This window comes from Mesoplodon mirus (genome assembly GCF_964341445.2).
Source record: "Mesoplodon mirus genome assembly, chromosome: 4".
NCBI classification, from domain to species: Eukaryota; Metazoa; Chordata; class Mammalia; order Artiodactyla; family Ziphiidae; genus Mesoplodon; species Mesoplodon mirus.
This window is the reverse complement of record NC_138979.1, coordinates 102496386-102519506: the sequence shown is the minus strand read 5'-3', so window position 1 is coordinate 102519506 and position 23121 is coordinate 102496386. Positions and strand designations below refer to the sequence as shown.

The 23121-nt window shown below is 38.3% G+C and overlaps 1 protein-coding gene across 2 annotated transcripts in view; it reads right to left on the bottom strand.

The window, feature by feature from the left end:
* Positions 1 to 23121, bottom strand: part of UBR1 (ubiquitin protein ligase E3 component n-recognin 1) — a 165911-nt gene that overhangs the window by 142026 nt on the left and 764 nt on the right. The gene's annotated exons all lie outside the window — the stretch shown is intronic.

The following is a 23121-nucleotide window of genomic DNA, read 5'->3' as shown; positions in this document are numbered from 1 at the left end:
GACTGTCATACACAGTGAAGTAAATCAGAAAAACAAGTATCGTATATTAACGTATATATATGTAATTTGAAAAAACTGGTATAGACCATCTCATTTACAAAGCAGAATAGAGACACAGACGTAGAGAACAAACGTATGGATACCAAGGGGTTGCAGGAGTGGGTAGGATGAATTGGGAGATTGGGATTGACATAAATACATTATTGATACTATGTATAAAATAGATAATTAATGAGAACCTACTGTATAGCATAGGGAACTCTATTCAATGCTCTGTGGTAACCTAAATGGGATGGAAATCCAAAAAAGAGGGGATATATGTATACGTATAGCTGATTCACTTTGCTGTACAGTAGAAACTAACACAACATTGTAAAGCAACTATACTCCAATAAAAAATTTTTTTAAATGACAGTGAGATACCCCTATATAACCTAAATAAAAATTTGGCAATACCAAGTATCAACAAGGATGCAGAAAACTGGAAAAGGAATGTGCTGGTAGGAACTCAAAATGTTATACATCCACTTTACGAAAGAGTTTAGCAGTTTCTTACAAAGTTAAATATATACTTACTATATGACCCAGCAATCAAACTCCTAGTTATCTACCCAAGAACTTATGTTCACAAGACACTTGCACATGAAGTTATAGCAATTTTATTCATAATCGCTCAAAACTAGAAATGATTCAGTTGTCCTTCAACTGGTGGATTATAAACAAACTGTTTGTACATCCAAACCATAGAATACTGCTCAACAGTAAAAGGACTGAATTATTAATGCATGCAACATCAAAAGAAGTCGAACTCAAGAGGCTATGTACTACTGCCTCTTAGCAGTTGGGACCATGTTCATGTTGTCAGCATATCTGTGAACTGAGCAAAGACCACCTCTGTGCCAAATTCCTGATTCCCATTATAAGTGGCTTTGGTGTTTTTCCTTTTTTGGCTGCACTGCAAGGCATGTGGGATCTTACTTCCCCGACCAGGGATCGAACCCACACCCCCTGCAGTGGGAGTGCAGAGTCTTAACCACTGGACTGCCAGGGAAGTCCCTATAAGTGGGTTTAACAGACACTATATGCAGATTTCAATAACACCACCCTTATCTTCAATCAAACAAGAGAGCTTTCTAAGTATCAAGAAATGCCCTGTTAAAAGACCTTCATGGATTACTCGTTGGCAATTTGGCCTTAAATGTGAAGTGATTACCTCAAACCACCCAGCCAGCTCAACATTTTTAATGCCACTCAGTAACAGCAGGCCTAAAAGAGAGGTAGGAGAAACAGAACTCTCTAGTATCAAACCAACAGTGGCAACTGGAGTTGCGGTTAATATCCTTCCAATTAAATTAATACTGTTCATTTGAAATATGTTGGCTTTCTGGTTTTATTAGAATTTCATATTTGTTTTATGCTTAAATTAAAACTGTAAGTATAAGGCATTCATACTAGTTTTATATTTGTACACATTTAAGTTATATTATAAATTAAAAAAAAATTTTTAAGGCTATATACTATATAATTCCATTTATATAACATTCCAGAAAAGGCAAAACTACTAGAGATAGAGGATAGCAAAGTGGTTGCGAGGGGCTGACAACAAAGTAGCAGCAATGTAATTTTTGAGGGCAATGGAACTGTTCTGTAGTATCTATTATGGTGACAGTTACACAACTGTTGGCAACTGTCAAAACTCATAGAACTGTACAATAAACAGTTATTTACTTTATGTAAATTTTCAGTGAATAAAAAAGAACATAGTTTGAAAACGAAAAGGAGAAACAGGTTGAGAGAAAATATTTGCAATAATACATTCCCTCCAAAGATCAGGGATAAGGCAAGGATATCTGTTCTCTTCTATTCAATATTGTACTAGAGGTCATAGCTAGTGAAATAAAACAAGAAAAATAAATAAAAGGCATGATGATTGCAAAGGAAAAAGTGAAGTTGTCTCTATTCACAAACAATATGATTACTCTTCATAAAAAACTCTAAGGAATCAGTTAAAAAACACACATAAAAATTGTAAGTGAATTGAGCAAACTCATTAGATATAAGATCAACAAATAAAGATCACCTGTATTTCTATAAACTAGCAACAAAAAACTAGAAAATGAAATTTTTTAAAATAGCATTTACAATAGCATCAAAAAACTTGGGAGTTAATTTAATAAAGATTGTGAAAACCCCCTACACTGAAAACTACAAAACATTATTGAGAGAAATTTCTAAAACACCTAAAAAAATGAAGAGTAACATCATGTTCATTGCTTAAAAGATTCAATACTGAGATGTCTATACTTCCTAAACTGATCTACAGATTCTACACAATCCCAGAAAGCTTTCTTGTAGAATTGACAAACTGATTCCAAAATGAATATGGAGGGAATTCCCTGGCATTCCAGTGGTTATGACTCAGCCCTTTCATTGCCATGGCCCAGGTTCAATCCCTGCTTGGGGAACTAAAATCCCACAAGCTGCGCAGCACAGCCAAGAAAAAAAAAAAAAAAAAGAATATGGAAATGTAAAGGACTTAGAAGAGACTTAACACTACATGATTTTGGGACTTACTATAAAAGATACACGAATTGAGACTGTGGAATTAGCACTGAGATAAATATATTTATCAGTGGAACTAAGAGAGAGTTTAAAAATGAATCCACACATATAAAGACAATTGATTTCTTAAAAGGAACCAACATAATTCAAAAAAGACAGCATTTTCAAAAACTGGTACAGGAGTAATTAGGTATCCTTATGGAAAACAAAGAACATCAACCCATACTTCACAACAAACACAAAAATTAATTCTAAATGAATAAAAGATTTAAATATTAAAAAATAAAACTGTTGGGACTTCCCTGGTGGCGCGGTGGTTAAGAATCCACCTGCTAATGCAGGGGACACAGGTTCGATCCCTGGTCCAGGAAGATCCCACATGCCATGGAGCAACTAAGCCCATGTGCCACAACTACTGAGCCTGTGCTCTAGAGCCCACGAGCCACAACTACTGAAGCCCGCACACCTAGAGCCTATGCTCTGCAACAAGAGAAGCCACCATAATGAGAAGGCCGTGCACTGCAACGAAGAGTAGCCCCCACTTGCCACAACTAGAGAAAGCAGGAGTGCAGAAACGAAGACCCAATGCAGCCAAAAATAAATAAATAAAATAAATAAATTTTTTAAAAAAATAAAATAAAACTAAAACTTCTTGACAAAAACATAGGAGAAAACTCTTTGACATCCTATGGGTGGGCAAAGAGTTCTTGGACAGGGCAGAAAAAGCACCAACCATGAAAAAAAATGGATAAATTTTTTTATTTTAATCAAAATTAAAACCTTCTGTTACTCAAAATGAACGTAACTGTTACCCAATACTGCTACTCACTGTGCATTTTTCAAATTTTTCATACAACCAAATACTGAAAGATGAATTTTAGAATGGATCTATATTAAAATGAACATGACCCTACTTCTTAAATTTAGCTACCCCTTCTATGAAATTACACACAAATAGGAGGAAACTAAGAAGTATATTTATCATACACTAACCCAACTTGCCAGTAGAGCATAGGGCACCAACCCACAGCTATCTATGGTAGCTAAGGTCCTGGCCCTTCCGGTACAGCAACATCCTTGTGCCAAGATGTGAGACTCATTATTCAGGCCACTGGGTAGTGTTATCTAGGCAAAGAATGAAGGAATCCTAGAAAAAATAATAGGGATGGAAAATTAGGACTCTTCAGTCTGTAAAAACAAAGGCTAGATAACGTTTATAAAATCATAAAGAGTTTCCGCACAGTGAACATATACTTGTTCACTATATCTTAAAGTAAATTAACAGGTGTCCCCTTGAAGTGTTAAACAATTTTCAGGGCAAAGAAAAGGAATGAGAATTCTATTCAGCTATGATAAACTAATAAAACTTGTCTAAAGAGTTTTCTAACCTGACATATAATTAGAATTAAGAATTTACAAGGCAGGGATACCTTCAAGATGGCAGAGAAGTAAAACGTGGAGATCACCTTCCTCCCCACAAATACATCAGATATACATCTACATGTGGAACAACTCCTACAGAACACCTACTGAACGCTGGCAGAAGACCTCAGACTTCCCAAAAGGCAATAAACTCCCTGCGTACCTCGGTAGGGCAAAAGAAAAAAGAAAAAACAGAGATAAAAGAATAGGGTCAGGACCTGTAGCTCTGGGAGGGAGCTGTGAAGGAGGAAAAGTTTCGACACACTAGGAAGCCGCTTCACTAGTGGAGACGGTGGGGGGGTGGCAGGGGGGAAGCTTCGGAGCCACAGAGGAGAGCACAGCAACAGGGGTGCAGACGGCGAAGTGGAGAGATTCCTGCACAGAGGATCAGTGCGGACCAGCACTAACCAGCCTGAGAGGCTTGTCTGCTCACCCACTGGGATGGGTGGGGGCTGGGAGCTGAGGCTCAGGCTTCGGAGGTCAGATCCCAGGGAGAGGACTGGGGTTGGCTGCACAAACACAGCCTGAAGGGGGCTGGTGCACCAAAGCTAGTTGGAAGGCAGTCTGGAACTGGCTAAGAGGGAAGAGACCATTGTTTCGGGGTGAGTGAGGAGAGGGGATTCAGAGCACTGCCTAAGTGAGCTCTAGAGATGGGCGCGAGCTGCGGCTATCAGCGCGGACACCAGAGATGAGCAGGAAACGCTAAGGCTGCTGCTGCAGCCACCAAGAAGCCTATGTGCAAGCACAGGTCACTAGCAACACCTCCCCTCCCGGGAGCCTGTGCAGCCCGCCACTGCCAAGGTCCCGTGATCCAGGGACAACTTCCCAGGGAGAACACATGGCACACCTCAGGCTGTTGCAAGGTCAGGCTGGCCTCTGCCGCTGCAGGCTTGCCCAACATTCCGTATCCCTCCCTTCCCCCTGGCCTGAGTGAGCCAGAGCCCCCTAATCAGTTGCTACTTTAACCTTGTCCTGGAACAGATGACCTCAGGCAACCTACATGCAGAGGCGGGGCCAAATCCAAAGCTGAACCGCAAGAGCTGTGTGAACAAAGAAGAGAAAGGGAAATCTCTCCCAGCAGCCTCAGGAGCAGAGGATTAAATCCTCACAATCAACATGATGTACCCTGCATCTGTGGAATACCTGAATAGACAACGAATCATCTCAAAATTGAAGCGGGGGACTTTGGGAGCAACTGTAGACTTTTCATGGATTACTCGTTGGCAATTTGGCCTTAAATGTGAAGTGATTGCCTCAAACCACCCAGCCAGCTCAACATTTTGAAAGCAAAACTGAGGTTTGCTTTCTGCATCTAATTTGTTTCTGGTGTTATGTTTGTTCTGGTGTTATGTTCTGGTGTTCTGGTGTTATGTTTGTTCTGGTGTTATGTTCTGGTGTTATGTTTATCTTAGTTTAGTATTTAGAGTTTATTATCATTGGTAGATTTGTTTATTCATTTGGTTGCTGTCTTTGCTCCTTTTTCTTTAAATATATATATATATTTCCCTTTTCTCTTTTTGTGAGTGTGTATGTGTATGCTTCTTTGTGTGATTTTTGTCTGTCTTTGCTTTTATCATTTGTCCTAGGGTTCTGTCTGTGCGTTTTTGATTTTGTTTTAGTATAGTTTTTAGCATTTGATACCATTGGTGGATTTGTTTTTTGGTTTGGTTGCTCTCTTCTTTCTTTCTTTTTTTTTCTTTTTTTATTACTTTTTAATTTTTTTATTTTTAGTAATTATTTTTTATTTTAATAACTTTATCTTATTTTTTTCTTTCTTTTTTTCTCCCTTTTCTTCTGAGCCATGTGGCTGACAGGGTCATGGTGCTCTGGCGGAGTGTCAGGCCTGTGGCTCAGAGGTGGGAGAGCCAAGTTCAGGACATTGGTCCACTGGAGACCTCCTGGCTCCACGTAATGTCAAACGACAAAAGCTCTCCGAGAGATCTCCATCTCAATGCTAAGACCCAGCTCCATGCAACGACCAGCAGGCTACAGTGCCGGACACCCTATGTCAAACACTAGCAAGACAGGAACACAACCCCACCCATTAAAAGAGAGGCAGCCTAAAATCATGAGGTAACAGACACCCCAAAACACACCACCGGACGTAGTCCTGCCCACCAGAAAGACAAGATCCAGCCTCATCCACCAGAACACAGGCACCAGTCCCCTCCACAAGGAATTCTACACAACCCACTAAACGAACCTTAGCCACTGGGAGAAGACACCAAAAACAGTGAGAACTAAGAACCTGCAGCCTACGAAAAAGAGACCCCAAACACAGTAACTTAAGCAAAATGAGAAGACAGAGAAATACACAGCAGATGAAGGAGCAAGGTAAAAACCAACCAGACCAAACAAATGAAGAGGAAATAGGCAGTCTACCTGAAAACGAATTCAGAGTAATGAGAGTAAAGATGATCCAAAATCTTGGAAAGAGAATGGAGAAAATAAAAGAAACGTTTAACAAGGACCTAGAAGAACTAAAGAGCAAACAAACAATGATGAACAACACAATGAGTGAAATTAAAATTTCTCCAGAAGGAAGCAAAAGAAGAATAACTGAAGCAGAAGAACGGATAAGTGACCTGGAAGATAAAACAGTGAAAATAAGTACTGCAGAGAAGAATAAAGAAAAAAGAATGAAAACAATTGAGGACAGTCTCAGAGACCTCTGGGACAACATTAAATGTACCAACATTCGGAGTATAGGGGTCCCAGAAGAAGAGAAAAAGAAAGGGACTGAGAAAATATTTGAAGAGATTTTAGTTGAAAACTTGCCTAATGTGGGAAAGGAAATAGTTAATCAAGTCCAGAAAGCCCAGAGTGTCCCATACAGGATAAATCCAAAGAGAAACATGCCAAGACTCATATTAATCAAACTATCAAAAACTAAAAACAAAGAAAAAATATTAAAAGCAGCAAGGGAAAAACAACAAATAACATACAAGGGAATCACCATAAGGTTAACAGCTGATCTTTCAGTAGGAAGTCTGCAAGCCAAAAGGGAGTGACAAGACATATTTAAAGTGATGAAAGGGAAAAACCTACAACCAAGATTACTCTGCCCAGCAAGGATCTCATTCAGATTCGATGGAGAAATTAAAACCTTTACAGACAAGCAAAAGCTAAGAGAATTCAGCATCACCAAACCAGCTTTACAACAAATGCTAAAGGAACTTCTTTAGACAGGAACACAAGAGAAGAAAAAGATCTACAATAACAAACACAAAACAATTAAGAAAATGGTAATAGGAACATACATATTGATAACTACCTTAAATGTAAATGAATTAAATACTCCAACCAAAAGACATAGACTAGCTGAATGGATACAAAAACAACACCCAGGGGCTTCCCTGGTGGCGCAGTGGTTGAGAGTCCGCTTGCAGATGCAGGGGACATGGGTTCGTGCCCCGGTCCGGGAAGATCCCACATGCCGCAGAGCGGCTGGGCCCATGAGCCATGGCTGCTGAGCTGGCGCGTCCGGAGCCTGGGCTCCACAACGGGAGAGGCCACAACAGTGAGAGGCCCGCGTACCGCAAAAAAACAAACAAACAAACAAAAAAACACCCATATACATGCTGTCTACAAGAGACCCACTTCAGACCTAGGGACACATACAGACTGAAAGTGAGGGGATGGGAAAAGATATTCCATGCAAACGGAAATCAAAAGAAAGCTGGAGTAGCAATTCTCGTATCAGACAAAATAGACTTTAAAATAAAGACTATTACAAGGGAAAAAGAAGGACACTATATAATGATCAAGGGAAAAATCCAAGAAGAAGATATAACAATTGTAAATATTTATGCACCCAACATAGGAGCACCTGCATACATAAGGCAAATGCTAACAGCCATAAAAGGGGAAAACGAGAGTAACACAATCATAGTACGAGACTTTAACACCACACTTTCACCAATGGACAGATCATCCAAAATGAAAATAAATAAGGAAATATAAGCTTTAAATGATACATTAAACAAGATAGACTTAATTGATATTTATAGGACATTCCATCTCAAAACAGCAGAATGCAGTTTCTTCTCAAGTATTCATGGAACATTCTCAAGGACAGATCATATCTTGGGTCACAAATCAAGCACTGGTAAATATAAGAAAATTGAAATTGTATCAAGTATCTTTTCTGACTACAATGCCATGAGGCTAGATATCAATTACAGGAAAACAATCTGTAAAAAATAGAAACACATGGAGGCTAAACAACACTGCTAAATAACCAAGAGATCACTGAAGAAATCAAAGAGGAAATCAAAAAATACCTAGAAACAAATGACACTGAAAATATGATGACTCAAAACCTATGGGATGCAGCAAAAGCAGTTCTAAGAGGGAAGTTTACAGCAATACAATCCTACCTCAAGAAACAAGAAACATCTCAAATAGACAACCTAACCTTACACCTAAATCAATTAGAGAAAGAAGAACAAGAAAACCCCAAAGTTAGCAGAAGGAAAGAAATCATAAAGATCAGATCAGAAAGAAATGAAGAAAATGATAGCAAGGATCAATAAAACTAAAAGCTGTTTTTTCAGAAGATGAACAAAATTGATAAACCATTAGCAAGACTCATCAAGAAAAAAAGGGAGAAGACTCAGATCAATAGAATTAGAAATGAAAAAGGAAAAGTAACAACTGACACTGCAGAAATACAAATGATCATAAGAGATTACTACAAGCAACTATATGCCAATAAAATAGACAACCTGGAAGATATGGACAAATTCTTAGAAAAGCACAACCTTCTGAGACTGAACTAGGAAGAAATAGAAAATATAAACAGACCAATCACAAGCACTGAAATTGAGACTGTGATTAAAAATCTTCCAACAAACAAAAACCCAGCACCAGATGTCTTCACAGGCGAATTCTATCAAACATTTAGAGAAGAGCTAACACCTATCCTTCTCAAACTCTTCCAAAATATAGCAGAGGGAGGAATGCTCCCAAACTCATTCTACAAGGCCACCATCACCCTGATACCAAAACCAGACAATGATGTCACAAAGAAAGAAAACTACAGGTCAATATCACCGATGAACATAGATGCAAAAATCCTCAACAAAATACTAGCAAACAGAATCCAACGGCATATTAAAAGGATCATACACTATGACCAAGTGACGTTTATCCCAGGAATGCAAGGATTCTTCAATATATGCAAACCAATCAATGTGATACACCATATTAACAAACTGAAGAATAAAAACCATACGATCATCTCAATAGATGCAGAAAAAGCTTTTGACAAAATTCAACACCATTTATGATAAAAACCCTCAAGAAAGTAGGCATAGAGGGTACTTCCCTCAACATAATCAAGACCATATATGAGAAACCAACAGCCAACATTGTTCTCATGGTGAAAAAATGAAACCATTTCCACTAAGATCAGGAACAAGACAAGGTTGTCCACTCTCACCACTGTTATTCAACGTAGTTTTGGAAGTTTTAGCCACAGCAATCAGAGAAGAAAAAGAAATAAAAGGAATCCAAATCGGAAAAGAAGAAGGAAAACTGCCACTGTTTGCAGATGACATGATACTATACATAGAGAATCCTAAAGATGCAACCAGAAAACTACTAGAGCTAATCAATGAATGTGGTAAAGTAGCAGGATACAAAAGTAATGCACAGAAATCTTTTGCATTCCTATACACTAATGATGAAAAATCTTAAAGAGAAATTAAGGAAACACTCCCACTTACCATTGCAACAAAAAGAATAAAATACCTAGGAATAAACCGACCTAGGGAGACAAAAGACTGTATGCAGAAAACTATAAGATACAGATGAAAGAAATTAAAGATAATACTAACAGATGGAGAGATATACCATGTTCTCAGATTGGAAGAATCAATATTGTGAAAATGACTATACTACCCAAAGCAATCTATAAATTCAATGCAATCCCTATCAAATTACCAATGGCATTTTTTACGGAACTAGAACAAATCATCCTAAAATTTTTATGGAGACACAAAAGACCCCGAATAACCAAAGCAGTCTTGAGGGAAAAAACGGAGCTGGAGGAATCAGACTCCCTGACTTCAGACTAAACTACAAAGCTACAGTAATCAAGACAATATGGTACTGGCACAAAAACAGAAACATAGATTAATGGAACAAGATAGAAAGCCCAGAGATACACCCACGCACCTATGGTCAACTAATCTATGACAGAGGAGGCAAAGATATACAATGGAGAAAAGACAGCCTCTTCAATAAGTGGTGCTGGGAAAACTGGACAGCTACATGTAAAAGAGTGAAAATAGAACACTCCCTAACACCATACACAAAAATAAACTCAAAATGGATTAAAGACCTAAATGTTAAGGCCAGACACTATAAAACTCTTAGAGGAAAACACAGGCAGAACACTCCATGACATAAATCACAGCAAGATCCTTTTTGACCCACCTCCTAGGGAAATGGAAATAAAAACAAAAATAAACAAATGGGACCTAATGACACTTAAAAGCTTTTGCACAGCAAAGGAAACCATAAACAACACCAAAAGAGAACCCTCAGAATGGGAGAAAGTATTTGCAAATGAAGCAACTGACAAAATATTAATCTCCAAAATTTACAAGCAGTTCATGCAGCTCAATATCAAAAAAACAAACAACCCAATCCAAAAATGGGCAGAAGATCTAAAAAGACATTTCTCCAAAGAAGATATACAGATTGCCAACGAACACATGAAAGGATGCTCAACATCACTAATCATTAGAGAAATGCAAATCAAAACTACAATGAGGTATCACCCCACACCAGTCAGAATGGCCATCATCAAAAAATCTACAAACAAGAAATGCTGGAGAGGATGTGGAGAAAAGGGAACCCTCCTGCACTGTTGGTGGGAATGTAAATTGATACAGCCACTATGGAGAACAGCATGGAGGTTCCTTAAAAGACTAAAAATAGAACTACCATACGACCCAGCAATCCCAGTACTGGGCAGATACCCTGAGAAAAACCATAATTCAGAAAGAGATATACCACAGTGTTCACTGCAGCTCTATTTACAATAGCCAGGACATGGAAGCAACCAAGGTGTCCACTGACAGATGAATGGATAAAGAAGATGTGGCACACACATACAATGGAATATTACTCAGCCATAAAAAGAAATGAAATTGAGTTATTTGTAGTGAGGTGGATGGACCTCGAGTCTGTCATACAGAGTGAAGTAAGTCAGAAAGAGAAAAACAAATACCGTATGCTAACACATATATATGGAATCTGAAAAAAAGGTTCTAATGAACATAGGGGCAGGACTGGAATAAAGATGCAGATATAGAGAATGGACTTGAGGGCACAGGGAGGGGGAAGGGTAAGCTGGGACGAAATGAGAGAGTGGTATGGACTAATATATACTACCAAATGTAAAATAGCTAGCTAGTGGGAAGCAGCCGCATAGCACAGGGAGATCAGCTCAGTGCTTTGTGACCACCTAGAGGGGTGGGATAGGGAGTGTGGCAGGGAGACGCAAGAGGGAGGAGATATGGGGATATACGTATATGTATAGCTGATTCACTTTGTTATAAAGCAGTAATTAACAAACCATTGTAATGTAATTATACTCCAATAAAGATGTTAAAAAAAGAATTTACAGGGGAGAGGGATAAACTGAGAGACTGGGATTGACAATATACACACTACTACCTATAAAATAAATAATGAATAAGAACCTACTGTATAGCACAGGGAACTCTACTCAATACTTTGTAATGGTCTCTATGGGAAAAGAATCTTAAAAAAGAGTGGATATAGGTATAACTGATTCACACTGATGTACACCTGAAACTAACACATCATTGTAAATCAACTATACTCCAATAAAAAATTTTTTTAAAAATTTACATAAAGTTCCATCACAGGTAAGTAAGGAAGGTTACACATATTTGATTATATATAAGGCTTTCTGAGTTTGCTCTCCTGAAGCTCAATATGGCTCCATAAATAAGCTGAACTCAATAAAACTTTATGTAAAACATTATGCTAAAACTAGGTATTATTAGGGACTTCCCTGGTGGCACAGTGGTTAAGAATCCTCCTGTCATTGCAGGAGACATGGGTTCGATCCCTGGTCCAGGAAGATCCCACATGCCGCAGAGTAACCAGGCCCATGAAGCACAACTACTGAGCCTGCACTCTAGAGCCCACATGCCACAACTACTGAGCCCATGTGCTGCAACTACTGAAGCCAGCCCTCCTACAGCCTGTGCTCTGCAACGAGAGAAGCCACCACAATGAGAAGACTGCACACCACAAAGAAGAGTAACCCCCGCTCGCCACAACTAGAGAAAGCCTGCACTCAGCAACAAAGACCAAACAGAGCCAAAAATTTAAAAAACAAATAATAATAATAATAATTTTTAAAAATTAGGTATCATTGTAGAAATTAAATTAGCCTATCCTACATATATACACTACCAAACGTAAGGTAGATAGATAGTGGGAAGCAGCCGCATAGCACAGGGAGATCAGCTTGGTGCTTTGTGACCGCCTGGAGGGGTGGGTTAGGGAGGGTGGGAGGGAGGGAGACGCAAGAGGGAAGGGATATGGGAACAGATGTATATGTATAACTGATTCACTTTGTTATAAAGCAGAAACTAATAAAAAAATAGCCTATCCTCTCAGAAGGACAATTTTGATAGTTATTAAAATTTTTAATTTATATAACCTTTGACTCAGAAATTCCCACTTCTAGGAATTTGTTCCTCAGATAAACTCAAATATGTAAAAACAAATATACACAGGTATTTTATTTGCAGCATTATTTATAATAAGAGACTGGACATGTGCCCAAGTAAGGAGCCCACCTGCCGTAACTAAGGAGCCCCACGTGCAGCAACTAAGGAGCCCACGTGTGGCAACTAAGGAGCCCGCCTGCCGCAACTAAGACCCAGTGCAATTAAATAAATTAATTAAATATTTTTAAAATAATAAATAAAAATAAAATTTAAATAAAAAAATAATAATAAATAAATAAGAGACTGGAAACAATCTAAATGCTCCATAAGAAGAGGTGAATAAATCATGGTACATAAATTCAATGCAGCCATTATAAAAAAGGGGGGGCAGATATCTATATGTACTGTTATGGAACATTCTTCAAGTTATATTTTTAAATAAGAAAAAAAAGGTGGGAGGAACCAAGATGGCGGAGTAGAAGGACGTGCTCTCACTCCCTCTTGCGAGAACACCAGAATCACAACTAGCTGCTGGACAACCATCGACAGGAAGACACTGGAACTCACCAAAAAAGATACCCCACATCCAAAGACAAAGGAGAAGCCACAAGAAGTGTGCACTATGTTACTTGTAACTGAGAAAAAACAACGTCCACCTAAATGTCTATCAATAAAGATACATCTATGCAATTCTATGCAGTCAGAATACCATAAAATACTGTAGATTGAAAAAAGCAAGTTTAAAATAATAAAATTTCACTTTTGTAAAGAAAATGAAAACCTAAATTATATTTACTTTATGCATTTCTACAAATTTGAGTTTCCTAATTCAACATACACACATGTATATAAATGTATAGATATATGTATAGATGTTTCCTAAACATGGAGTAAGTGTCTAGAAACAGAAACATCAAACTGTTAACAGTGGTTACATGGAGAAAAGGAATTGCGGAGAGGGTCTAAGAATTTTCACTTTTTACTTTAAACAATGTAATTCTGTTTGACCTTGTTTGACAAGTGTCAATACCTCTGCAATCAAGGGGCGGTGGCGGGAGCCGCTCTAAAAAAACTATAGGATATACACCCATTTAAAATGATGCCAAATACACAACATTGTTAAGCAACTATACTCCAATAAAAATCTATTTAAATTTTTTAAAAAAATAAAATAAAATGATGCCAAATAGTCTCAAAGTATCTCCCTTGAAGATACTTATTAACTACAAAGGGAAAAACATAGTAAGTATAAAGTAGAGAAACCTTGCAGATACCAACTTAACCAAATGATTAAGATAAATATCACCAGTAATAAGAAATATTGATATCAAGAATCCCTTAATATGATGCACTGAGAAGGATATGGTACCATGTTTGTGTTATTCTTGCCAAAAATGTATGCCCTCATTCCAAACTTAAGAAAACATCAAACCCAAATTAAGGAACATGGCACAAAATAACTGCTCAATATTCTTGAGTAGTCATGTCAAGGTCATGAAAAACAAGGAAAGATCAAGACACTGTTACAAACTGGAAGAAGACTATGAAGAAAGTGAGACATTGTTACATACTGGAAGAGACAAACAGGTGGGATGTAAGGTGGGATCCTCAATAGGATCCTGGAACAGAAGGACATTGGTAGGAAAACTGGTAAAATTTGAATAAGGTCTGTCGTTTAGTTAGTAGCAATATTAATTTCTGGTCCCTAATAATTGTTCTACATTTACGTGAGATGTTAGCATTAGGGGATGCAGGAGTGAGGGATATAAGAGAACTGTTTGTTCTATTTTTCTAAGTTTTCTAAAAGTCTAAAATGAGTTCAAAATAAGAAGTTAGAAAAAAAGAGCTGATAACTGAAGATGTCTATTTCCATCTAATGGAAAGGCATTGAAGATACACAGTACATTAAAGTAGGTTACAAAGCAGTGTGTATAAAATCTCATTTTGGTTATATGTTATATATATTAACATGGGGAAAAAGTTAGATGGAATATATACCAAAATGTTAACAGTAGTGGGTAGTGGGATTTTAGCATACTTTCATGGAATTTGTATGTCTGCTTACCTAATATGAATAATATCCTTACAGTTATTCCATATTTTGGCAGTAATTTTTTAACTGTAAAATTTTAAATATTTTACTAAAATTTTTTTTAAATGAACTAAACCTTCCAATATTCTAACTCCAACTTTTCTAGGATACTCACAAATCAACAACTTGTGTTCTCTGCATACCTGGCAACAACTATAACTAGCAGATTTAATGTTCTATGGTGTACCTAAAATTCTTCTCTTCAAACAGCACTAAAGAAAAAAAAATCCTGTATATTCAGTCCTATACACCAAACAAAAACCTTTTTCTGTCCTTCCTAATTATGGAAGGCACAGAACTAGTTTCTGTTCTAGTTTTCAAGAATATTTTCAAGAACATGAGAAACTTGAGAATCACCAAAAACCTAAGGGATCTATTCTGGTTCAAGTCCTTCATTTAAAACTGAGTGACAAGGAAAAAGTAAACTGGTTTGTTCAAGACTGAATAGTATCAGGGTCAGGAATAGAACTTAGGTATCCTGACTCCCAGAGTTCAGTGTTCATGCTACTTAACCAAATATAAATACATTATTCTTTTAAATTTACCCTTAAGACTTGCTCAATTTCACTTTAATAGTGAAACAAAACAAAAAACAAAGCTTTGTCTTCTTTTTAATTTTTCCCTCTAAATGAATACCACTAAATATTCTTAAATTATATCCCTGTCATTACATGTCTCAGTCTGAGGAACTAATATTTTAAAATGTTATCCTTACATAATTGGATGATTTGGACAGAATGTCTGGGTGTTGATGCCTTCAAGGCCCTCTCCACTGACCTTACCACTAGCTCTCTATCCTTCCACCTCCCCCTACCTCAGTTGTTCCTTAAGGTCGATTTAGCTCAAAGCCCACCTCCATGAACACTTCACTGACCCATCTAAGAAAATTTCTCTCCCCTGTAACTCCAATGCAGCACTTACTAAAGAAGGTACTCATTCAGCACCTGTACCTTTGCCAGATAACATTAGTTACCTTTAAATATGTACATCGAGCCTCTTCAACCAGATTTTTAGCTCCTTGAGGGAAGGAACTTTCCTTCCAAATCCTTGTATCCACACAAGCCTATCTCAAGTACTTAACAAAAGGTCTCAGTCATTGTTGAAAGTTATAGACTTCTTGCTAAAGAGAACAAAGCAAATGATAACATTAAGCCTTCTAAAACTGTTTACAAAATTCTTACAGGAGACAAAGAATAAATATGCTGTTTCACAAAAATTTTTTCCTAGATGACTGCCACAAGTATGAAAAAAATTTTTTCAACTAAGATTTCTGGGTTTTTTTTCTAGATAAGAAAAACTATACAGGATGTATTCTACTGGGTGACATGTTCAGAAATTACTGGTGACTGGAGTAGGTTTGATTCTTTGGTTGGTTGCTTTTAGTATTTTCTCCAATTTGAGACATGATTAAATTAAGAAATTTTTATTTTCATGTTCAGGGAAAAAACCTCTTTTTTCAACATCTGGAGTTAAGGGAAGACTTTCCCAATTGACTGTTCTGTAAAAACAAATTCTCACAACATTTAAATCCCCAAACATTCCAAACATTTTCCTCATCCCCATGGAGATTAAAAAATATGTTTTCAATTCTGACCCAGGGACTGGGATGACTGGTAACATCAGTCTGAAAGCAGAACTTACTTTAAGTACACTAGGTTCCTTTTGTTCAAATCACAATTTACCCTTCCTTAGATAACTGATGGACATCTACGGAGGGCCTGTAATTCTGTTTCTAATTCTCCTGTTTTAAAGGCATAACAAAATCTGGAGGTGGTAGAACTGCTCAAAGCAAGTACTGGACTAGTAATTGGAGCACCTCTAGGCACAAGGAAATCTTTTGGTTATACTAAATTTTCTTGTAATACTATTTGACAGATTTATGAAGTTTAAAGACAAGCAAACAACAAAAACCCTAGTGCACCCACTTATCCCATAGGGAAACCCTGTCTAAAACATATCTGATAATCAGCTCCCTAAGCCTGTCTGAACACATCCACTCAGCCAACTTCCATTCTTACAGCTCATACTTAAACCAAAATCTACCTTTCTGTAACTTTTATTCTATGCTGCCTGAAATAATCCAATACAAATTACTCTGCTCTTTCACCCAACAACCTATCAAATAAATGAAGCTAAATATTATGTCCCTCATTAGTTTCTTTATTCCAGGGCTAAACAGGAATGTAGAAACTAAAGAAATCTGTTCATTCCTAGAAATGAAATTTGGCTATCCCTAATCCCACTCTCCATGTTTACCACTCTTACATAGAACATGCACAATATGTACATAGGAGTGGGACTGCTTATTACCTTTCTTATCCAGGACACTAAACTGCTTTAAAAGATCACTTTTTTGCTTGTTTGGCAGCCACATCACATTATGACTTAGTGAGTTTGCAGAAAACTAAAACCCTCAAATCATTCATATAAGAGACCTAGTCCTACACACAAATACCCAGTCCTAGACATAGTTTTTACTTTCATGACAATTAAATTTCACCTTGTTAGTTTTGATGCAAAAGTTAGCCTAAGGAGATTTTATGTGTGTGTCCTATAACATATCGGTCCTATAATATGTCTGTTAAGCCTTGTGTTGTTTTGTACATAAGTCTACTACGTCCTCATGGCATTGATAAAGTTAGCCAGAATCAAATATAGAGTAGTATGACAAATAAGGCCCCTCTCTCTTCTTTCCTGTTGAGATAATATACATACATGTATGCTGTCAGAATTTAGTTTTCGAAAGCTTACCATCCCTCCTAAGCCTTTCTCTTCCTTTTCTGCTCTGACCATAGGCTCATGCTCCAATTTTCTAAGCTCTCCTTGAAGTCTCTGGATGAATGAAGTCTGGTTTCCTACACTATGGGGTACATATCTCATATTGTCTTTCTACTGTATTGAATAAATATTTCCAATACAACTAAAATTCTTTCTTAGACTGCAAGGCAGAGTATGTGTATATAAAAACATAAATGGATAAATTTACAGATTTTTCCTCCTGTGGCTAAAGTCATTTCTAGCTTATCCAACAATACCAAAAGTTCAAAGGACTTTTAAAAGGTAGTCCATAGAGACACATTAAGTGGTTATAGCCCCACTCCTCCAAACAAGTCAAACAGACTTCGTTCTGAAGAATAGCATTAAGTAAACTATAAGGAGAATTACATTCAAGTGATTAAAAACAAACTCCATTCTGGACAGGGCCTATGTCATTCCTGGATAGCAAGTAGGCACTTATGGAAGCACAATAACTCTTCTGGGGTCTTTCAATAGCATTTATTTAGTAGAGCATATTTCCATAAGCACTTAGCTTACTACAGGGTGTAACAATATTAAAAAAAAAAAACTGTACCAAATGCTTTAAAAAAACAAACTCATGAAATAACTTTTGTTTCTTCAACAGGAGGCATGTTAACCAGAATATCTTAGAAGAACACATAGGAGTTCACAGAAATCACTCAGGACTAAAGAGGTCTTAATAGTTTGTTTTAAGCCATCTGAGTTAAAAGCTTAAAGAAAATTGTTTCACAGAACACAACATATGATTAACACCTTCAAAGAAATCTGAGGTAACCCTCAAAGCCAGCACACATGAAGAAAGGACGGGCAGGATACTGCATTGGTTCATCCCGCATCACTGATTTATATATGTATCTACCCAGACAGACACTATGCAGTACTGAGGACAAAAACCTCTTTATCTGCAAGACAATGTCTGTTATTAAACATAAGCAGTCAGTCTCAAGCACCAGCTCATCTAGATAAATTACTAGATAAATTACTAGTAGGACTGAAGCTGTCATTCTTTTTTATTTTTATTTTAATTAATTAATTAATTTACTTATTTATTTATTTTTGGCTCTGTTGGGTCTTCGTTTCTGTGCGAGGGCTTTCTCTAGTTGCGGCAAGCGGGGGCCACTCTTCATCACGGTGGGCGGGCCTCTCACTATCGCGGCCTCTCTTGTTGCAGAGCACAGGCTCCAGACGCGCAGGCTCAGTAGTTGTGGCTCATGGGCCTAGTTGCTCCACGGCATGTGGGATCTTCCCAGACCAGGGCTTGAACCCGTGTTCCCTGCATTGGCAGGCAGATTCTCAACCACTGTGCCACCAGGGAAGCCCGAAGCTGTCACTCTTGACTTGCAGTTTTAGAACTTAACTTCATCGGACTCTACAGAATTTGGTACTGAAAATCAGAATTTTCCCTAGCTGCCTACAATAGAAATGAGGAGATGCTGATGAAAAAATAACTGTCACTAGGCTATGCTATGATCTGGCAACAAAGCACTTGAGTTAGGACTCAAGAGACTTTGGTTTTGGACTTTCCTGATGGCGCAGTGGTTAAGAATCCACCTTCCAATTCAGGGGACACGGGTTCGATCCCGGGTCCAGGAAGATCCCACGTGCCACAGAGCAACTAAGCCCATGCGTCACAACTACTGAGCCCGCGTGCCACAACTACTGATCCCACGTGCCACAACTACTGCAGCCCGCGTGCCTAGAGCCCGTGCTCCTCAGTAACAGAAGCCACCACAATGAGAAGCTCGCACACCGCAACCAACAGTAGCCCCCACTCGCTGCAACTAGAGAAAGCCTGCATGCAGCAACGAAGACCCAATGCAGCCAAAAATAAATAAATAATTTTTTTTTTTTTTTTAAAAGAGAGACTTTGGGGCTTCCCTGGTGGCGCAATGGTTGGGAGTCTGCCTGCAAATGCAGGGGATGCAGGTTCGAGCCCCGGTCCGGGAAGATCCCACATGCCGCGGAGCGGCTGGGCCCGTGAGCCATGGCCGCTGAGCCTGTGCGTCTGGAGCCTGTGCTCCGCAACAGGAGAGGCCGCAATAGTGAGAGGCCTGCGTACCGCAAAAAAAAAAAAGAGAGAGAGAGACTTTGGTTTTCATCCTCATTTTCTCACTCTAAGTATGTTCTTACTACAGAAAACTGTGCTCTGGCCTAAAATAATAGATACAGATTTCTAAGGAAAATCACCTCCACTGAAAATAGCATATAACTTCTCATTCATTCCTCTATATCTCAATATTTTAAAGTCAACTATAAAAAGACTATGTTATCTCTTAAAGATCCCCTATACACATGAGATTGTAGATAATTTTTCCTTGACACAATCAGGAAATGACTATGATCAAGTCAGACATGATCCTTGCCTTCACGGAACTTACATTCTGGTAGGAGAAACAGACATTTAAATAAATAAAGACAATACAGTAATCACAGATTGTAGTAAGTGCAGTGGAGGAAATAAACAGGGTGCTTCGACAGAGAATGGTAAAAGGAACCCATCTTTTAGACAAGGTAAGTATCAAGAAAAAACAGAGGAAAAACACTCTATGAAAAAAGAACAGCAAGCAAAGGCACAGGCTCTGAAGTAAGACAGAGCTTGGACTTATTTTGGAAGCTAGGGTGGCTAAAAGTGAATGAAGAGAAAGTAACAGAAAATGAGGGGAGATGGAGGGGCCGGATCAGGCTGGATCTTGAAGAACATGTAATGAGTTTAGATTTTATTCCAAGTAGATGGGAAACCACTGAAGGATTTAGGCAAGAGATTGACATGATCTGATTTAGTCTTACAAAGATTTCTCTGGCTGCTCTGTGGAGAATGGACTGGAAGAGGGCAAAAACAGAAGCTAAGAGACCAGTTAAAAGGCCACTGCAGTTGCCTAGGCAACAGATGGTGGCTAGGACTAGAGAGATGGAGTGGAGACAGACAGAATTGTTTGTGTTCAAGAGCTATTACGGAAGTGTCATCTACTGTGACAGGGATAACAAAACTAGATGTCTCCCTTCTTTGCCCTCCCAAAACCTGGTCTTTCCTCTCAGTATATGACACAGCCACAATCATGAATATTTAAGTCAAAAACTGGGGATCCAGATGTCATCTGTTTCTTCCCTTTTCCCTCATGCCTACACCATAAACAAATCTTTCTACTTCTACCATACTTCCATAATCTCTCCCCAATCCATCCACTTCTCTTCATCTCCAGTGATATCGCTTTAGTACAAGCCACCAGCAACTATGGCTTGGTTACTGTAGTAGCTTCCTAATTGCTCCTCCGTTTGAAACACTTTTCAGACATCCAAGTGGATATGTCAAGTAGGCAGACGGACCTGTGACTGTGGAGCTCAAAAGTGAGATCACCCAGAGATACAAATTTGGGAACTGAACGAATACAGATGATATTTAAAGTCACAGAACTGGATGAAATCACATGGGCAGAGGATGTAGACAGGGAAAAGAAAAGAGTTTAGTACCATACCAGGAGGCATCTTTTGAGATGGACTTAATAAAGAAAATCCAGTTAATGAAGACAGAAGGCAGAAGTTCTGTCAGACCACTCCACATACTATGAATTCCCAATTTTTCTCACTCTTCACCTTCCTAGACCCAATAAACTACCCTCTCCTAGAAACTACACCCTATGACACTGCACTACTCTCACCTCCTACCTGCTTGGCTTCTCCCTTTCTAGCTCCTTCCTCCACTGTCTATCCCTGAAATTCAATCATTCCTGTCTTCCTCGCTTCTCCTTCTCTTCCTCCCTCCCTCTCTGTGTGACTGTCTCTTTCTCTCTGTGTATGTATAAACACACACACAAACACAGACTTTCCTCCTCAAAGATCTTATCCATCCCCACAACCTCAACTGTCAACTCTATACTGAGAACTTCTAAATGTCTCTGGCTAAATCTTACTCTGTGGCCCACAGACCAGGACTTCATTTGCAGTGCATGCTTGTGAAAATGCAAATTCTCAGACCCCACCCTAGACCTACCGAATCAACTCCCCTAATGATTCTTAAGCAATGGCTCTTCTAATAAATGTCCAATAATTCATACCTATTACTTCACTCTAATTGCATGTATGTGATGTCAGGAATTTGAGAGACTTCATGCCTGTTGATTGCAACACGACAGAAAAAAATGATCTGGGGTCTAAGAAGGAAGTTTGATTTAAGGATAACAGAAACTATATAATACCCAGGGACAAGACTCTAATGGAATTGGTAAGATTTCTTAGACCTCTGTAACTGTCCCATATTTACTATTTTGTTTTCCCCTGCCTCCCAATGGTGATTTAAGATTCAAATCATTCAAATGTTAAAGAATCTCTGAGCTTGCTTCGCTTAATCGAGAAGAAGTAAACTGGAAAAGCCAGTGTCTTACTCCATTGTCAGGATAAAATTGAAGGTGGTATTTTTAAAAAGAATAGGAAACTAGGAAGATGTCTGGAGTCCTAAAATAGAGAGAGCCAAGCCAAAAAAGTGATCAGGAGGCTCACCAGTCACAGGTCTTCATTCATTTACATCACCCTATCTTGTATTAAAATTTGAGCACTTGTCCTACCTGTGTCTCTAGAGTGTGAGTTACCTGAGGCTTTTACACTTCTCTTGTCATCTACCTACTATCTTGAAAAACCCAAAACCTTGCCCAAAGAAATCTAATATTGAAGAGTTTGCAACATAATTCTAGCTGGATTCCTGTACCATTATCTCCAATTCCAAATAAGTAAGATCCAGATTGATGAGGTTTTTTTGGTACCACCTGGAAGAAATTAATATATCAAAGCTTTAAATAAACACTAGTCATCTTTAGCAATACAAAATTACGATAACACTTCTGACCACAGCACAGTTTCTCCACTCCTTAGAAGATGTCAAAAGCACAGCTTTACCTTAAGACCAGATGTTTCAGCTGCTTCTAAAGTTTCCCTATCTTCTCATTTCTTATCATCTCAAACACATGCTTCCCCCTTCAATACGGTGAAATGAGGTTGAACTGCTACTTGGGGTAGAGGATGGTTGCAAGCACTGCCCTAGTTGATGGCCAAACCTTAGTCCAACTCCTTCCCCACCTGATTTCTGTCTCCCAGCCAGTCTCTTCAGTCCCTGAGGTGGACTCTTTTCTGGAGCTCACTCTGTTCTCTCATAAAACAATGCTCAAGTGTCTGCAGGGTTAAAATACTTCAAAAATGATTTTATTAAAACTACAAACCAAAGAAACTTCAGAAAGAGGTGTATATCCCACACCTTTCTATATGCACCAATAAAGATAAATTAGTAAAACTCTTCACATCATGCAGTGACCAATATTTGAATATTTTCTATATACCTCCCCACTAGGTGCCTGGAGACATCCAGAACATTCCCTAATGTTGCCCCCTACCACTTATCCTCCTCAGTCAGCTTTCTCCCTGTAGTCAGACTATTGACTCAAATTTACTATCTCTGCCCTCCCTTTTTTTTTTTTTTTTGGTTTTCAAAATACAAGGGCAAAGTATAGATTCCGATATTAATTAATGGTATCGCTCTGA